Source organism: Cynocephalus volans, chromosome 11 (assembly GCF_027409185.1).
Source record: "Cynocephalus volans isolate mCynVol1 chromosome 11, mCynVol1.pri, whole genome shotgun sequence".
NCBI lineage: Eukaryota > Metazoa > Chordata > Mammalia > Dermoptera > Cynocephalidae > Cynocephalus > Cynocephalus volans.
Genome location: NC_084470.1, coordinates 22,421,954 through 22,434,250, shown reverse-complemented (window position 1 = coordinate 22,434,250; position 12,297 = coordinate 22,421,954). Strand labels below are relative to the sequence as shown.

The window sequence follows — 12,297 nt, the reverse complement described above, 5'->3', positions numbered from 1 at the left end:
AGAATTTCTGAGTCAGTGGGCCTAGGGTGGGAGCCAAGAATCAGCACGTCTAACAAGTTTCCAGGTAATGCTGACACCACTGGCGCAGGGACCACAATTTGAGAACCACTGGGCTACACTAGATCACGGCTCTGTCCCTTTGCATATACTATTCCTTCACCTGGAACGTCATTCCCATCTCCATCATCCCACTCTAGCCTGAATAACTTTCACTTCTTTTTCAAAATTCACGTAAGAATTCACCTCTGGGCAGGCCCGTGACTCACTTGGGAGAGTGTAGTGCTGATAATACTAAGGCCGCGGGTTCAGATCCCATATACGGATGGCCAGTTAGCTCACTGGGTGAGCGTGGTGCTGACAACACCAAGTCAAGGGTTAAGATCCCCTTACCGGTCATCTTTAAAAAAGAAAAAGAATTCACCTCCTTCAGGAAGCATTTGCTTGCTTCAACAAAACACCTCAAGGCATTCACTACCTACTATAAAACTTGACTACCAAAAAAAGCACTGCAGAATGTTCTTAATGGTACACTAATGCAAAGGGCTGTCAAACACTGGTTCCTTTGTAGGAATTAGAAATGGTGGCCTCCTTTTGGCAGGTAATAAGAAAAAAATAGAAAAAGCAAATAGATAGAGTTTGTCAAACAGAATAAAATCTGGACTTCAGCCTCCACTAGCTTCCTTGGCCATGCACCTTTACGCAGGGCACCCACTCCACAACCATTCATGACAGTCCTAGCACAGTTCACCATTAAAACACAAAGGAAGAGAGAACACTTAGACTAACCCTAGATGGGAGGGAGGGGAAATAAGGCTATCAGTAAAGGATTTCTGGAGAAGGTACTAAGTTCTGAGTCTGGCTGTGTTTCCTCTGTACTTCAGGAAGACAAGACCTGTACTTCAATGTCTCTAATGTTCAATAAATGCTTGATGAATAACTCACAATAAGTAAAATTACATGAAAACATTTGCTAATCTTTTTCATCAAATAAAGAAGCAAGCACATACCCACACTTGGCATCAAAACCTGTAAATGCTATCTAAATATCAACATTGTATTTGGTCTGTACACTTATCAGTTAGGGGAAAGCATGAATTATTCTAACGAGCAGCTGAAAGGTGTGGAGATGAAGAAACTGAGGCTCAGAGAATTACTCAAAGACACGGAGCTAGTTTAGTGGTAAGCTGTAATTAAAATTCAGATCTCTGGTCCTACACCAGTTTCCTCTCTTCTATACCATGCTGCCTTTATATTTATGTTAAAATCTTAAATATCCATTACTTTTTAAAAAACTCTTAACCACAATTTTGTTCTCTGTATCCCATTTTTATATGAAGAAAAAGCAGTCACCTAGTATCTTGTCTAGGAACTTATTCCAAGAGGTAATTTCTGGGATATGTTTTGGTCTGGCTAAAGATTCATTCCTACTCCCTTTGTGTGCAGAATTATACATTCATAGCTAATATTTATAAGTAATCCTGATAAAGCCATCAAAATTTATCAATTACCAAGGAAGCACTACAATGTCTTTCCAGGACTCAGTACTTTTCTAAAGAAAGAAAGAACCTAACTTTTGAAATATATTTAATAAGCAGACAAACAACACTGGTTATACTCTTTATCTCTCAATTAACCAGAGTACCTCATCCTCTGACCATTCTCATCAGCACCACACTCTCCCGAGTGAGCCACGGGCCAGCCCTGACCATTCTCATTAGTAAAGTTTTAATCTACTGTTAGCTCTACATGTTGATGAGAACCAATTAATTAAAATCCTTTGCTCTGGAAAGTAACTTCACTATCTATCTAGATTATAATTTTACCTACCTTCTCTCTCTTTTTTTTTTTCTTCTTTTTTGTGACCCGTAAGGGGATCGCACCCCTTGGCGTGGTGTCGCCCGCACCGCGGCACTGGCCATCCCTATATAGGATCCGAACCCGCGGCGGCAGCGCTGCTGCGCTCCAAGCGCCGCACTCTCCCAAGTGAGCCACGGGGTTGGCCCTAATTTTACTCACCTTTGAAGATTAATGTTCTTTGGGTCTACTATGAACAATGCAATATAGTCTGATGGTTAAAAGCTAACTTTTTAACCTCTACAGCAGCCCATGAGAGAGGAATACTTTTATTACTCCTGCTTTACAGTTGAGAAAACTGAGGTTTAGAGAGGTTAAAGAATTTGCCCAAGTTTACATAGTTATAAAGGGGTAGAGTTAGAATTCTACACAGATAGTGCAATTCCAGTGCCAGGAACTCTCTTGGAAAATGGACAATGGCTTCTTAGCCATATGAGCTTTTTACCTATAGCTAGGAGTGCATGGTACACAGTAAGGCATTTTCTTTCCAAAAGTTAATTTAGGCTATAGCAATAAAAAAGAACACAGCCTCAGATGTTCTTTAACTTTTATATCATCCATTATGTCACAAGAATTTCTGCACACTTGCTAGTTTGTACTACCTCTGCTAAGGAATAAAGGAAGGCTCTCAGTGCCCCATGAGACAGGAAAAATTGTATCCCGTTATAATCAGGGTCAACTGGGCTTTAGGATAAAAGAGGGATGCAGGTACCTCAAAGGAGAGAACCAGGTCACATTCATGCTTGACTATGTATAAAACACTTTTTTTCTGCCTAAGATTAAGGTTACAGAGAGTGGTGTCTCAAACTACCACCTGGACCTTTAAACCAGTTTAACAATTATAAAGACAAATCTTGCCAGAGCCAAAAACAGCACAGGTAATATTTAATTATTAATATAATTTTGATTATATTAAAAAATAAAGGGACTCTGCAGAAAAACTTGACTCATGTTTGTCATTTCCTAACACAAAAATAATCTATTGTTTTGGGGGGGAAGGTGGAGGGGGGCTGACAGGGAGAAGGGCAGGTCCTCTTACCTGTACTTCATTTGCTTCCAGAGTATCCTAAATCTACCTTCCCCCACCCACAACATTTCATGTATTATCTGTTGGGTTTTTTTCTTAGAGTTTTTATTTGTTTTGTTTCTAATATCTCTCAATAAAGCAGAAGATTTTTTAAGAACTATGTATACCCACTACCAAACATGGTGTAGGCACTCATAAAAAATATTTGTTGAAAGAAATCCTGCCATTGCAACAATGGGATGAACCTGGAGGACGTATTTCACTTATATTAAGTGAAATAAGCCAGGCACAGAAAGACAAATAAAAAATACCACATGATCTCACTCATAATGTGGAATCTTAAAAAGTTGAACTCATAAAAGCAGAGAATAGGGCTGGACAAACAGTTTGCTCAGAAGGTTAGAGCACAGTGTTGTAACACCAAAGTCAAGGGCTCAGATCCCCATACCAGCCAGCTACCCACCCTCCCCCACCCAGGGAGTAGAATGGTGATTACTTGGGTTTGGGGAGATACTGGTCAAAGGATACAAATTTCAGTGAGACCAGAGGAATAAGTTTGACAGATCTATCATATAACATGGTGACTATAATTAAAAATGTATTGTATGCTAAGAGTAGATTTTAAGTATTCTCACCACAAAAAAATAAGCACATGAGTAATGCATATGTTAATTAGCTCGATTTAGCCACTTCATAATGTATACATATAAGGGTACTTCAAAAGTTCATGGAAAAATTCACATTGTCTTTTTTTGGGGGGGGGGCCCCGCTGGTCAGTAAGGGGATCTGAACCCTTGACCTTGGTTGTTATAGTTATAACACTGCACTCTAACCAACTTAGCTAACCTGCCAGGCCTCACATTATCTTTTAATTCTATTTTTCCACAAACTTTTTTGAAGTACCCTTGTACATCAAAACACCATGTTGCACATTTATTGAAAAATAAGTAAATTGTTCAAAAGAAAAGAAAAGAAAAAAAACTTAACTGTATTCACATCATATAGAAGAGAAAATAGAGGCCTCCAGAAATTAAATGTCCTACCTAGATAACAAAACTATGATGTGGTGGAATAGGGAAAAAAACCAAACCTCCATAAAATAAACTTCAAAATGAGAAGGATTTCAACATGCAGCCATTAGGCTTAGAGAAAAATGGCCTTTTAAGAGATTAAGAGTCTAGGTTCTGAAAATAAGTGTGGGTTTAAATCCTGGCTCTATCACTTATTAGCTATGTGGCCTTGGGACAATTAAGACTAAAACATTATAAAGCACCACTTACTAAACCTTATGATGCCAACAATAAATGCTATAGGTAATATACACAGAGGGTGATAAATGCTAGCTGAATCTAGCAGGAAATATTTTACACAGATAGATCCTACAGCTCACTGTTTGCTTTTTCTATTCTTCCTGGTGTGAGCTATATCAATTTTATAGTACAATATGTTAAAGTCTAAATAACTGCTTAAAGAATTTTAAAGCAAACACCCCATGTAATTACTACTAAGTTCAAGAAATAGAATACTACAAAAGCTTCTCTACAACGTGTCCTTCCCAATTATAAACTTGGGAACTTTTAATCTAAGCCTCAGTTCCTTACCAGTAAAACAGGGATAATATCAGCATAACAATAACAACTTCACAGGACTACTGTAAAATGTTTATTAGTATATAGTAAGTGCTCAATAAACGTTTTCTTACACACACATACACACCTGAACAAAGATGTGGGGAAAGAAAGGATACAAGTATGTAATCCAATTTGGTGAGAGCATGAAATCCATACGGAAGTACAGCACATAGATATAGATGGATGGCTAGGTTGGGGCCATGCAGGAAATAGAAGAAAGAATGAAAAAGCATATAACATAGGGGAAATTGAGAAAATTCATTTAGCAGTTTGGGGAGACAATTCTCCACGGGTCTCTGTATGTCTTGAGAACAGAGGCACTGTCGCCTTTGTTCTAATTTTTTCGAGGATGTTTATACTGTAAACAGTCTTGGAAGAGAGACTGTGTCCCTCTCAGAGCAAAAGGTATACTTACTACCCATTACAAAAGATCTGAGTTTCCCTAAGCTAGGGATTCCTCTCTTGTAACGCAATCCACTGCCTGTACAGGTATCACCTAGACCTCTTCCCCCTGTCCTGTGCAAACTGGGACTCAGAGATCTGATGCAAATGCTGATTCTCTGCCTGTTGCTGTAATGCATTGTTCTTCATTCATGCAATGGCTTCTACCAGAACCCATTAAACCATGGCAGGTTAACTTGTTTGCCTGCAAGCAGGGTGAAATCTCAAACCCTTCACAGTTCTTGACAGGCATAAGCACAAAATCGACATTTATTATAATTGGGATTCCACTTCCATATTGTCAGAATGTATTTTAAAAAGCAAGACTCAATTATTTATGCCACTATCCAAAGGTGCATTTTAAATATAATGTAAAAGGGAGTTTTAAGTAAATGGATGGACAACAATACACCATCGAAACAGTAAATTCAAGAAGGCTCAAGTGGCTATATTAATACCAAATAAAGCAGACTTCAAGACAAAGATTATTACCAGAGATAGAGGGACATCTCATAATGATAAAAAGACCAATTCATCAAAATGACATAACAATCATAAATTGTATGTGTCTAATAGCAGAGCTTCAACATACATGAGGCAAAAATTGACAGAACTAAAGGCAAAATAGACAATTCCACAGTCATAGTTAGATATTTTAACATTCTTCTCAATAAAGCATAGAACAAGACCCCCTCCCGAAAAAATCAGCAAAGACATAGATGATTTGAAAAATGCAGTCAAAACACCTTAATCTAACTGATAATTTACTGAACACTACACCCAACAACTGCAGAATATACATTCTTTTCAAGCATGAAAGATACTTAACCAAGATAAACCATATGCTGGCCTATAAAACAAGGCTCAGTACATTTAAAAAGATTAGAAGCATAGAGTATATTCTCTGACCTCAAAATGAAATTAAGTAAGAAATCAACAATAAGATATCTAGAATAATCCCAAATACTGAAAATTAAACAACATACTTTTGAGTAATTATGGGTAAAAGAAGTCACAAAGCAAACTAAAAGCTATTTCAAACTGAATGATGACTAAAATACAACATATCAAAATCTGTGGGATGCAGCAGTGCTTAGAGGAAAATCTATAGCTTTAAATGCTCTTATCAGAAAACAAGACATGTCCAGAATCTACAATCTAAGACTTCACTTTAAGAAGCTAGAAAAAGAAGAGCAAAATAAGTGGAAGTAAGAAAATTATAAAGAGCAGAAGCCAGTGAGATAGAAAGGACAAATAGAAAAAATTAGCAAAGCTGATTATTTGAAAAGTTAACAAAGTGCTAAACCACTAGTTAGACTGATCAAGATAAAATAGAAAACACATTACCAACATCAGAAATTAAAGAAGAGATGGGCCAACTGCATGGCACACTTGGGAGAGTGCGGCGCTGGGAGCACAGCGGAGGCGCTCCTGCCGTGCAGGTTCGGATCATACATAGGGATGACCGGTGCGCTCACTGGCTGAGCACGGTGCGGATGACACCAAGCCAAGGATTGCGATCCCCTTACCGGTCACAAAAAGGACAAAAAAAAAAAAAAAGAAATTAAAGAAGAGATATCACTACAGATCCTACATACATTTACAAGGGAATCTTATAAACAACTTATGCCAACAAATTAGACAACATGAACATATTTCTTTAAATATACAATCTACCAAAACTGACACAAGATGAAACAAAATCTGAATAGCCCTACGTCTACTACAGAAATGATTTTGAATTTGTTATGAAAAACCTTACCACAAAAGAAATTTCAGGTCCAGATAGTATCACCAGTAAATTCTAACAAACATTCAAGGAAGAATTAATACCAATATTACACACAAATGCCTTCAGTAAGTAGAGAGAACACTTCCCAACCTTTTTTATAAGGCCGTCATAATCCTAATACCAATACCTGACAAAGACGTTAGAATAAAACTACAAAGCAATATCTTTAATGAAGAAATATGCCAAAATCCCTAACAAAATATTAGTAAATAAAAAGGATAATACGCTGTGACCAAACTGGATTATCCCAGGATTGAAAGGCATCATTTATTTATCCATTATGCCACAGAAGGACACAGTTTATTTCTAAATTTTACCTACTGCAGATAAGGTTTTTATGAACATTCTGTTCACATATCCTGACATACAAATACAAAAATTCTTATCATCAGGAATATAAAGACTGGAATATAACTGCTAGGATTAAGTACGTGTCTCTCCTATACCTGCCAGCTGTCCAAAAAAAGAAAAGAAATGTACGTGTACCTTAAATTTACTAAATAAGAAAAAACTGATCGCACCAATTTACACTCCTGCCAAAAGTGGCACTGTAATTTCTCCACATTCTTATCAACACTTAGTGTTATCAGACTTTTTAATGTTTGTCAGTCTGATGGAAGAGAAATGGTTTCTTCCAACTTTGCACTTTCCTGATTACCCATGAGATTATAATTCATTGCTTTTCCAACTGTGGTTGCTGTGAGTCATGATATCACTTAGTTGAGCTGCAATTAGCATTTTTTTAAAAGATAAGAAAATATCACAGTGCACTGCATAAAGACTATTAAATATTATTTCATGAAACTTTTATTTCCATTGTTTATGTGTTTGTTCTTGGTTACAATGTAAAATATTTTTGTAACTGTTAGCTTCCAGCAAGTTAAAAGCCTCTGTGATAGTTATTTATTACAGCAAAACTCCATATAGACAGTTGGGCAACTAACTGGGAGCATCATTTAGACCTACGGCACAAAGGAATGTATTTTATAAAGAAGGCAGAATTTGATGTCCTTCAAGTACTGACAAGAACAGAGATTTAAAATAAGAGGAGAAAAACCTGAGGAAAGCAATAAGGGGTGTGTTATGTGGAGAAAGGTCTCTATAAAACCAACTGGTATGTCTAACTATGATGTACTTATTAAAGCTCACCTTTAAAAGAATCACACACTTACCAATAAGTCAAGGTTTCTCAGTACAAAAAGGCAAGAAGCTGGGATTCTATCATTTTAACTACCAAAATAACAAAAAACTGACCCTTCCTTCTCTATAGACACACCCCGAATTCCTACGTCAAGAATCAACTCATTCTGTGGCTTATGCAAGAGCACCTTTTTAAGTCTCTGCCTTCTACTACTTTTCCCTACAGAATACCACAATAGCAAGAATCATCTAAATTCTAAAGATTCATATTTTTATTCAGTCAACAAAGATTTACCAAATCCCTACAACATCATCTCTGTATTATTAAATTCAGTTGTATCTCCCTAACAATTTTAACTCCTGGTTATATTCCTTAAAGCTTGATATCCTTAGCTAAAAATGTCCTAATTGCCTCTTCTTGAAAATACTTTGCTTCTTGGACTGCTAAACCACATACCATGACCAAACTTCTGCTACCTTCTTTGTTCCACCAATAATATCCCTCTTCTGACACTTTCAAGTAACCATTCTCTTCATAAGAATTCCCTCCTCACAAGCTGCTGGACTGATCACACCACAGCAACCATGTGATGCAATGAGCATGTGAATCCACCTGTCACTTAATAGGAGTGTGATCTAAGGTATTTAAAGTCCTTAACTTCTGTAGATTTAATTTCACCTCTAAAATGAGCAAACAATAGACATCAAGGAATAAGAATTACATAATCTCCTTTCTCCCACTGCCTTTCTTTATTTTTACTTCAATTTTTCAAATTTTAGTTTTTAATTTCCTCTCAATTTGATAAAATGCTTTCATAGAGTGAGGCACTTAAACTGAGTTACCAGGAAATATGGGAACGGAAAAGTGAGAGGAAAGACAAAATAAGTAAAAGTACACTGATCAAGTGGGGCTACTGTTAGGGCCGGCCCATGGCTCACTCAGAGTGCGGTGCTGATAACACCAAGGCCACGGGTTCGGATCCTATATAGGGATGGCCGGTTTGCTCACTGGCTGAGCGTGGTGCTGACAACACCAAGCCAAGGGTTGAGATCCCCTTACTGGTCATCTTTAAAAAAAAAAAAAAAAAAAAAAAAAAAAGTGGGGCTATTGTTCTGCCTATGTCTTCTCCTTGTATGTCCAGACTCTAAAGAAGCAATTGTGAAGATATTTCTTCCCCCATGGCAGGCAAAATTCTTAAGAACCTCCAGTGTCGTGGTCCCTTGTGTTAATCCCTTCCCCTTGAATGTGGGAGAGACCTGTAAATATAATGATATCACTCCTATGATTATGTTATATGGCAAAAGAGATTTTTGCAAATGTAATTAAGGTCCCAAATCAACTGAGTTGACCAAAAAGGAGATTATCTAGGTGGGCCTGATCTACTCAGGTGAGCATTCAAGAGGGGTGCTAAAGGGGAGTCTAGAGGTTAGAAAGAGAGGAAGTCAGAGAGACTGTTTCCTGCTTGTCTGGATAAAAGCAAACAGCCATGTTGTGAAGTGCCTAAGTGGCCACATGTCAAGGATATGAGTAGTCCCAGGCCAACAGCTAGCAAGAAGATGGGAACTTCAGTCATAAAGCCACAGGAAATAAATTCTGCCAACAAGGAGTGACCTTGGAATAGGACCCTGAGCTGCAGATGAGAACTGCAGCCACAACTGACACCTTGATTTCAGCCTGTTGGATTTCAACAGAGAGCCCAGGTATACCATACCCAAACTTCTGATCTATAAAAACTGAAATAAATAAATGGGTGTTAAGCTGCTAAATTTGCAGCAATTTCTTATGCATCAAAAGAAAACGAATATGCCCACTCAATAACGAAATTAGGATACAGGACAAAGCAGCAAAGAAAATAAAAAGGAAAAGAGGAATGTATCTTTCCCCAAAGTGCATTCTGTCTTTTCACAGCACTGGGAATATGAAGATATACAGATTCAGAATCAAAGATGATTAAAACTGTATAAAATTGTATAAATTTTAAGTTTTAGCAATTAAAAAGGGTTTTTTCGCCCACATCTTGTTAAATAACCACTATAAGATGAGGAAAGTAAGTCTGAAAGAGTAACATCCCAAAGATCACAAACCTAAGAGATGTTCAAAGTACCTTCATCCAGGGCTCCCCCTCCTCTGCACTCAGCTCCTTTAAGGCTTTATAAAAGTAATTAATCAACAGTAATTGTATTACTCTCTTCAAAGGAGGCAATCCTAGTAACATTAACAATTTTCCACATTCCACATCTATTTAAATATCCCTTAGCTTTATCAAAACATCAAAACTAAAGTGGATACTAAAGAAAAATTTCCACTCAAAAGTAGTTTGTAAAAATGACCACTAGTATACCACCATTTCAATAAATTTAGTTTACTCAAAATACATTTTGAAAATATAAAGAAAAAAATTAACAGAACACCTGTAGATTTTCTAGAACTTTATTTAGGTAAAAAACAATGTGTTGGTAAACATTCTCAAAAATCAAAGCAAGGAAATAACACTTCTGGTTCTTTCAATATTTCCCGCCTTGGTCAAACTTTTTAGTCTGGATTCTTCATACATTATGAATTTGAGAACATGGAACAATATATCATACAATAAACAAGTCGTTTCTATTTTCATTGTTCCACGTATTCCCATAAGTGCTTCATTATCAGAATTTACAATTTTCTTAAAACACAACGGAAAACGAAAAGGTGGAGTCATGTTCAATTTGCACTTAAGTTACAAACAACGCAACTTTCTTATACCGATTCAAATACTTTCACGAACACTATTTTGCTAAGATGCAAAATATAGTCCTTTCTACTCACGACCACGTGAAAGAATAAACTACACCCGTCATCTTAACACCAATTTTAATAGCAAATAATTCGTTATCACAAATAGCATTGTTCTGAATCTCTAAGCTTCCAAAACCATCCCATTACTTATATGTCTGGGGCACAACTCCCTGCAATGTGAAGAGAACTGATAACATTTCAGATGTGAGTAGATGGGGTGACATGACAAGCCCCAAACCTGAAAATTTCTTAGTCCCTACTGCACACAAGAAGCACCCAATTCGGACTCTCCAAACGAGGCTCAGGTCCAACGGCAGGCACTCCAGTTTCCCGGCTCTTCACCCCGCCCCCACCCCGAGAAAGGAGGGAAAACAACTTTTATTGGTTTCGTCTCCCGGGGGATTGGCAAACTAGCGGGGCAGCGCTCAGGCCTGGACACGTTTCACCAGGAGGCCCCCGTCGGGGGCGGGGAAGACAGATAGCGGGAAAGCCCGGCTTCTACGTCCCATCTCCCCCAGTCGCCAGTCCCCTGCCTCACCCCACCAAGAGGCCTGGGCCAGCCGCCACGCCGAGCGACCCCCAGGCCCCTCCGCTGAGGCGAGCTCGTTGTCATGTGACGCCGCCGCCACTAAAACACCGCAGAAACGCAGGTCGGCGGGCGGCGGAAAGCATTAGCGCCAGCCCGCCTCGGCCCAGCCCCGCCGGGCGCGGGCGAGTCCCGAGAGCCCGGGCGGGGGGGCGGAGGGCGGGCTTGGCGGCGGGCCCGAGCGCGCCACAAAGGCTTCCGCGCCTGTCGCCGTAGCGCCCGGGCGGGAGGGGGCATAATTTTCGGGGCCCGCGGAAGGGGTGGGGAGCGACGAGGGCGCCCGGGTGCTCGCCGCCCCCACGGCCGCCTCCCGGGGCGCTCGGACGGCCCGCGATCGCCGCGTCCCGCACAGGCCCGCGCGGCCTCCCTCCCCCGCGTCCGGCCCGCCCGCTCCGGGCTCGCGCTCTCTCGCTCTCGCCCGGCCTCCATCTTGGATCGGCGCTTCCAACCCCCGCGCCGTTGCCACCGCATTCCCCCTCTTTCCCGCCCCCCGCCGCTGTCGCCGCCGCCCGCACTCACCTCAGCTGCCCATCCGGGCGCTGCCGGCCGTCGACCTAGTTTCCCCCCAAAAGTCTCCGGTGTGTTATTCCCGATGTGGGGGGGTTGTTACAGGGTGGTCGCCGGGGGTTCGGGAACGGGGGCCGCGCCTTCAACGGAGCTGCAATCCTAACCCGCCATCTGGTGGCATTTTCCACACGCCAATGGCGCCGCTGCAGACTTGGGTCCGGACCGCCCTCTGCTGGCCGCGGTGCTCACTGCCTAGCTGACGGGACGGGCCTGCCCGGAAAGGGGAGGGAGCTGCGGCGCGAGCTGGGGGCCGCGGCGGGGCCGCGCGCAGACGCTTTCCAGTGGGATTGCGCGCACGCGCACCAGCGGGGCGGGAAACGTGGCCGCTGCGTAGCGGCTCCGCCCACACGCGGAGCGCTCGTGCAGCTCAGCCAATCCCAGGCGGCGGGTACCTCTTGGTGAGGGCGCTGTGGACTGTTCGTGGGCAGCCCGAGGCGGTCGGAAGGACGACCACTGTGGCGCCTGCGCGTCTGGCTCGCCCGG

At 40.9% G+C, this 12,297-nt stretch overlaps 1 protein-coding gene across 1 annotated transcript in view; it reads right to left on the bottom strand.

Annotated features, from left to right (window-relative positions):
- STAG1 (STAG1 cohesin complex component) overlaps window positions 1-11,949 on the bottom strand; it is a 365,558-nt gene extending 353,609 nt beyond the window's left edge. The window contains exon 1 of the mRNA XM_063115300.1: window positions 11,767-11,949. The gene's annotated coding sequence lies outside the window, so the exon portion shown is untranslated. The remainder of the gene's footprint in view (window positions 1-11,766) is intronic.
- Between the last annotated feature and the right edge of the window lie 348 nt (window positions 11,950-12,297).